A 5,513-nucleotide genomic window follows, 5' to 3' on the forward strand; every position below is an offset into this window, starting at 1 on the left:
CAGTATGCTTGCCTGGAAAATTTCACGGACAAAGGAGGCTGGTGGGCTACAGTTCCTGGGGTCACAAGACGTCAGACACAATTGAGCTTGCATACAACACATGCTATATTTATATATTGTAATGAAAAAGAAAAAGCAGAACTGAGAAGTACCATCAGTGGTGAAGAACTGAGATGAGTAACTTACTATTATGGGAGATGCAGTATGATATTATTCTAGTCTGTCTATTCTGTTTCTTTTTTAAAAAAACTGATGGATCCTTTTGTAGTTCATGAGCATGATGATTGGGTGTTCACGCTGCTGCGTGACATGTGCCTCCCTCACAAACCTTGTTACGACATCGGCACATTACCTGTCTGACGTAAAAAAAAAAAAAAAAAACTGATGGACCCACTAAATTTACTTTGTGTCTCAATGAAGGTTATGAGGAGCAGTTTGAGAAATACAACTTTAGTTCTCTAATTTTCAGAGCTTGACCCATCAATTGTAAAGTTCCTGTTGACACTTCTAGGACTTCTCAGACCTTCCAACCACCTCTGGAGGCAGAGGACAACCACCACTGTGTATCCCCAGTTGCCTAGGGCGTGAGAAAAAAAACACTGAAAGCCGGAAACTTTGTTTGAAGTATTTTGTTTTGAAACTTCACAGAAACTTTATATACAAATTTGATTTGTAATATGTTTGCTTTGGCATAAAATCATGTTTTTTACTGTAGAAATTTTCAAACACACAAAACAGAAGAGTATGGTGAGTTCCCTCTTATTCATCACCCAGCTCTAAAAATTATCAATATTCTGTCCTCCTCTTTCATTTCTCTGTCTCCCCCAACACACACAAACACAGACACACACAGAGTTTTTGCTGGAATATTTTTAAAAGCAACTACCAGACAGCATACCTCCACCTCACATTTCTCTAATGGTCAAGGACTTATATTTTAAATCATACCTCAATATCATTAGCACACCTAACACAATTACCAGTGACTCTTCAATATCTCGGTCTTCAATTTTCCCTAGTTGTCTCAAAAAATGTATTTTATGACTGAATCATCTGAATTGGATTGTAAAAATATTTACATATTCCTTATGGTTGATGGATCCCTTAAGGGAGTTCCCCTGCCTTTTGTCTATTTTTTTTTCCTTTTGTCTATTTTTAATACTACTTGTTTGTGGTAGAAACTGAGTAATTCTTCTTGTAGAACTTCCTTTATTATGTATGTATGTGCACGCGTGTGTGTGTGTGTGCTCAGTCACTCAGTTGTGTCTGACTCTTTGCAACCCCGTGGACTGTGTAGCCTGCCAGGCTCTTCTGTCCATGATATTTTCCAGGCAAGAATACTGGAGTGGGTTGCCATTTCCTTCTCCAGGGGTCATACCGACCCGGGGATCAACCCAGATTCTACCTGTGTTTCCTGCATGGACAGGTGGATTCTTTACCACTGAGCCACTGAGGAAGCCCCCCTCTACTATGTACTTGGCTAATAGAAGCCTCCTGGTGTCATTCAACATGTTCCTCTGTCCTCCACAGTTCTTGAAATTTACATGTTTATGTTTGGCTGTGCTGGGTCTTTATTGCTGGGAGGGCTTTTCTCTAGTTGCTGCGAGTGGAGGCTACTCTCTATTTGCAAAGCACAGGCTTCTCACTGAGGTGGTTTCCCTTGTGGAGCACAGGCTCTAGGGGGCGCAGGCTTCCGTAGTTGCAGTTCCTGGGCTCCAGAGCGCAGGTTCAGTCGTTGTGGTGCGCAGGCTTAGTTGTTCCATCATGTGGGATCTTCTCGGATCAGGGATCGAACCTGCGTCTCCTGCACTGGCAGGTGGATTCTTCACCACTGAGACAGTGACAGGGAAGCCCTGCCCTCTACATTTTTAAAACCTGGTTGATACGGGCTTTATTTGCATCAAGTTTAAATTTTGGCAGATGATACTGAATGCCTACTGAGTGGAGTTCTGTGCTTTCATCCTATCAGGGTGCTTGCCCCACCCTGGGAGCTACTAAGATTGACCAGTGGATTCCAGGGGTGTCAGTCTGATCCATCAGTTATAAATTCCCATCAACATTTTACCTAATAGCTTAGTGGCCACTGAGGCTTGTTGTCTAGAACAATGGTTTTACCAGGGTAACAAATGGTGATTTGCTAACTGTCATGTGCCCCATATTTATTAGCTATAATATAAACTTTCCCTCATCAGTTATTTGCTTACCCTGAAATACCCTATAAATATTAATAAGTTAGAATACATGCTTTATTCTTTTTTTATTTACCAGTTTTCAACATGAGTAGGTATCCTCAGAAGATTGTTTACAGCCCTTTCATCTTACTGCTTCACATGATGCTGACACAGGGCTTGGGCTTCGCAATCAATGTTTATTTTGTTGAACTGAATTGAATTGAATCAAGCGATGGCCATAATGATGCTGCAATGAAAATTTGTTTGTTAATTTTGAAATGCAACCACCTTCCCAGAGGAAACAATACATGGAGGTCAAGTTAGCTACATTTCTCTATCGGACAGTGAAACACAAATTTAAAAGCAAATAAAATCCTGATTTTTGTGTAAATTGCAGGAGTGTAAGGGAAAACTAACTACACAAAACCTGTGTATATCTTAGTGAATGTTCTCAGAGGGAACACAACTGTGCAACTAGTCCCAAGATCAGAAATAGAACAAGATTTGTAACACAGAAGCCCCTTTCTGTCTCTTTCTGTCACTACAGTCCTTTGAGGGCAGCCACCAGCCTGACTGTTAACACCATAGATTTGTTTTAGTGTCTGTTTGCTTATATATTTTAAATCAATGTATCAGTATCTTCTCTCCAAGTATCTGCACGTTATGGCATACATTCACTCTCACTGCTGTATAAGGTTCCATTACATGAACAGAGTAGTTTGCTTATCCACTCTACATAGATGGATATTTGAGTTACTTTCAGTTTGAGGTTATAAATAGTGTCACTAGGGATATTTTTGTTATGTCTTTTGGTGAACACATGCGACTCATTCTGTTGGGTATATTGTTGATGTTGTTCAGTCGCTAAGTTGTGTCCAGTTCTTGTCAACCACCAGGCTCCTCTGTCCATGGGATTTTCCAGGCAAGAACACTGGACGGGCTTGCTGTTTCTTTCTCAAGGGCTTCTTTCAGACCCAGGGATCAAACCCAGGTCTCCTGTGCTGCAGGGGGTCTCCTGCTTTGCAGGCAGATTCTTTATGGACTGAACCGCCACAAGTTAGATAATCTCCTGCGTTCCTCTCAGAAGGCAGAGGTGACATCATACTCCAGCTATGACTGGCATTGTTAGTTCTGGAACCTCAGGGAACATATTTAACATATCTGAGTCCCAATTTCCTTACCTATAAGATGGGAGCAATCGTACCTCATGTAAGGCCGTCGTGAAACTAAGGACAAATATATGTGAAGTTCTGTACTTGGCATATTATACTGTTGAACGCAAAGTACCACCCACTGTTGTCAATAGCCATGCTGGTCACATCAAATACAATTGCCTTTATTTAATTTCAGTAAAAACAGAGTTGGTACCTCTATACTAGCAATCAAGGTTTGCATACAAGTTTGCATGGCATTAAAGTTAACTTGCCCTGAGTCTAGTGGTTAAGAATCTGCCTTCCAATGCAGGGGATGTGGGTTCAATCCATGGTCAGGGAACTAAGATCCCACGTGACACAGGGCAACTAAGCCCACACATTGAAACTAGAGAGCGACTAGATAAAGTCCCCTCGCTGCAACAAAAGGCCCAGTGCAGCCAAAAATTAAAAACTAAGTAAAGCTAACTCACTCTGTGATGAAAATCTTAATTTTGGCTCCTTCACTTCATTCCTAGGAGATGTTATTTAGTAAAGAAAAATAGAAAAAAAATCACACAAATATAAAAATCAGCATTCTTAAAATTGCCTCTCATTATCTTTGAACTCAAAAGTTTATCCTAAACATTTGTAGAGTCCAAGACTGGACAGAATGCCGCAAAGATACATGTCTACAATGAATTATGAAGTCTTTAGTCGTTAAATTTCTGCAAAGGGACTGATTCTGACTCCCCGCCTACTCCACAGCTCCATTGTTCTCAGCTCACTGTTTGGCCTCATAGTAATTACCACTACCTGACATATTGCCGTGCCTTTTTGTTAATCGTTTGTCTCCCTCAGCTAGCATGTAAGCTCCACACTCTTGGTTGCATCCAAGTCTTTACAACCCCATGGACTGTAACCAGCCAGGCTCCTCCGTTTACAGGATTTTTCAGGCAAGAATACTGGAGTGGGTTGTCAATTCCTCCTTCAAGGGATCTTCCCAACGCAGGGATCAAACCCCCATCTCTTACATTGCCTGCATTGGCAGGCGGATTCTTTACCACTTTTTTAACTTATCGTGTTCTTTCAGCACCAGCAGAATGCCTGGCACATAGCAGCCATTCAGTAAATACTGTTAAATAAAGTAAATAAAAATAAAATAAATAAAATAAATGAATGAATAAAAAATGAATGAATGAAGGCAAAATAAGAATCCCATAAAATATATATCAAAAGTAGTAACAATTTTCATTTAGGTCCATGCTGTATTTAATCTGACCCAGAAGTCAATAATGTATTCTGACTGCAATTCCTCTATCAACCCCCAACCCTAATTATTGTAGATGTTCAATAATAACATTACCACAAAAATATTAGCCTGTTAATAATCAACACATTTTTCTCAAGTGCACCTTTGGGAACTATGAGGAGGAAATTGATATTTCCCACACACATATGCTGTAATTGGTTTTTTTGAAAAGAGGGACAACTTCATAAGTATGGTTACTGAAAATGATTCAAATATTTTTCTTTTCTTTAAATAAAAGCAGACATGAGAGTCATGTTTTTACTATAAACAAATATTAAGTTTTACATGTTGACTGTTAGAAAGTTGGTCAGTTTTTCCTTTACCAAAATAAGTTGTTAATTAAGATAGACAAAAACCAGGAAACATTGAAGTTAGTCATTTAATTTCCTTACTTATTCAGAGCTGCCTAGAGTCATTTCCTGCAGGAATTTCATGTCTTCCCATGGAAGTGTTTCAGCAGCTGGTAACGAAATCATCAACTCAGGCAGTGGCTGTTACTCCAGGCTCCAACTACAAATCAGGTGGATTTTTTTTTTTTTTATATATTCGTGATGGAGCCAGATCAACTTTAGAAATAAATTTAAATACCTTCTAGAATGCTTTTTCTGTGTTGGTCTGAGGAAGCAATTTGGTCTAGTGGGAGAAACTGTAGACAAGGAAATCTGACTTCTAGATTTGGCTCAGCCACTAATTAGTTTCGTGACCTTAGCGTTCACCTCCTGTACCCAATTGCTGCGTCTACGTGAGATAATAACGCTCAAATTTTGCCCTACCAAGTTGTTTTTAAGATGGAAGAAATACTAGCCAAATTCTGGATGTAGCTAATTTTGTTGATTTGTGTGGCTCCAATATGTGCTACAAAGCTTGTACTATTCTTAAGGATAAAGCCGTTGCCTAATA

At 39.6% G+C, this 5,513-nt stretch overlaps 1 non-coding gene across 1 annotated transcript; it reads left to right on the forward strand.

Annotated features, from left to right (window-relative positions):
* The first annotated feature begins 256 nt into the window (after positions 1 to 256).
* On the forward strand, positions 257 to 362 carry LOC122685101. Its single transcript, XR_006338271.1, has one exon. It is a non-coding gene; the product is annotated as a small nucleolar RNA U13 (small nucleolar RNA).
* The last annotated feature ends 5,151 nt before the right edge of the window (positions 363 to 5,513 follow it).

This window comes from Cervus elaphus, chromosome 27 (genome assembly GCF_910594005.1).
Source record: "Cervus elaphus chromosome 27, mCerEla1.1, whole genome shotgun sequence".
NCBI lineage: Eukaryota > Metazoa > Chordata > Mammalia > Artiodactyla > Cervidae > Cervus > Cervus elaphus.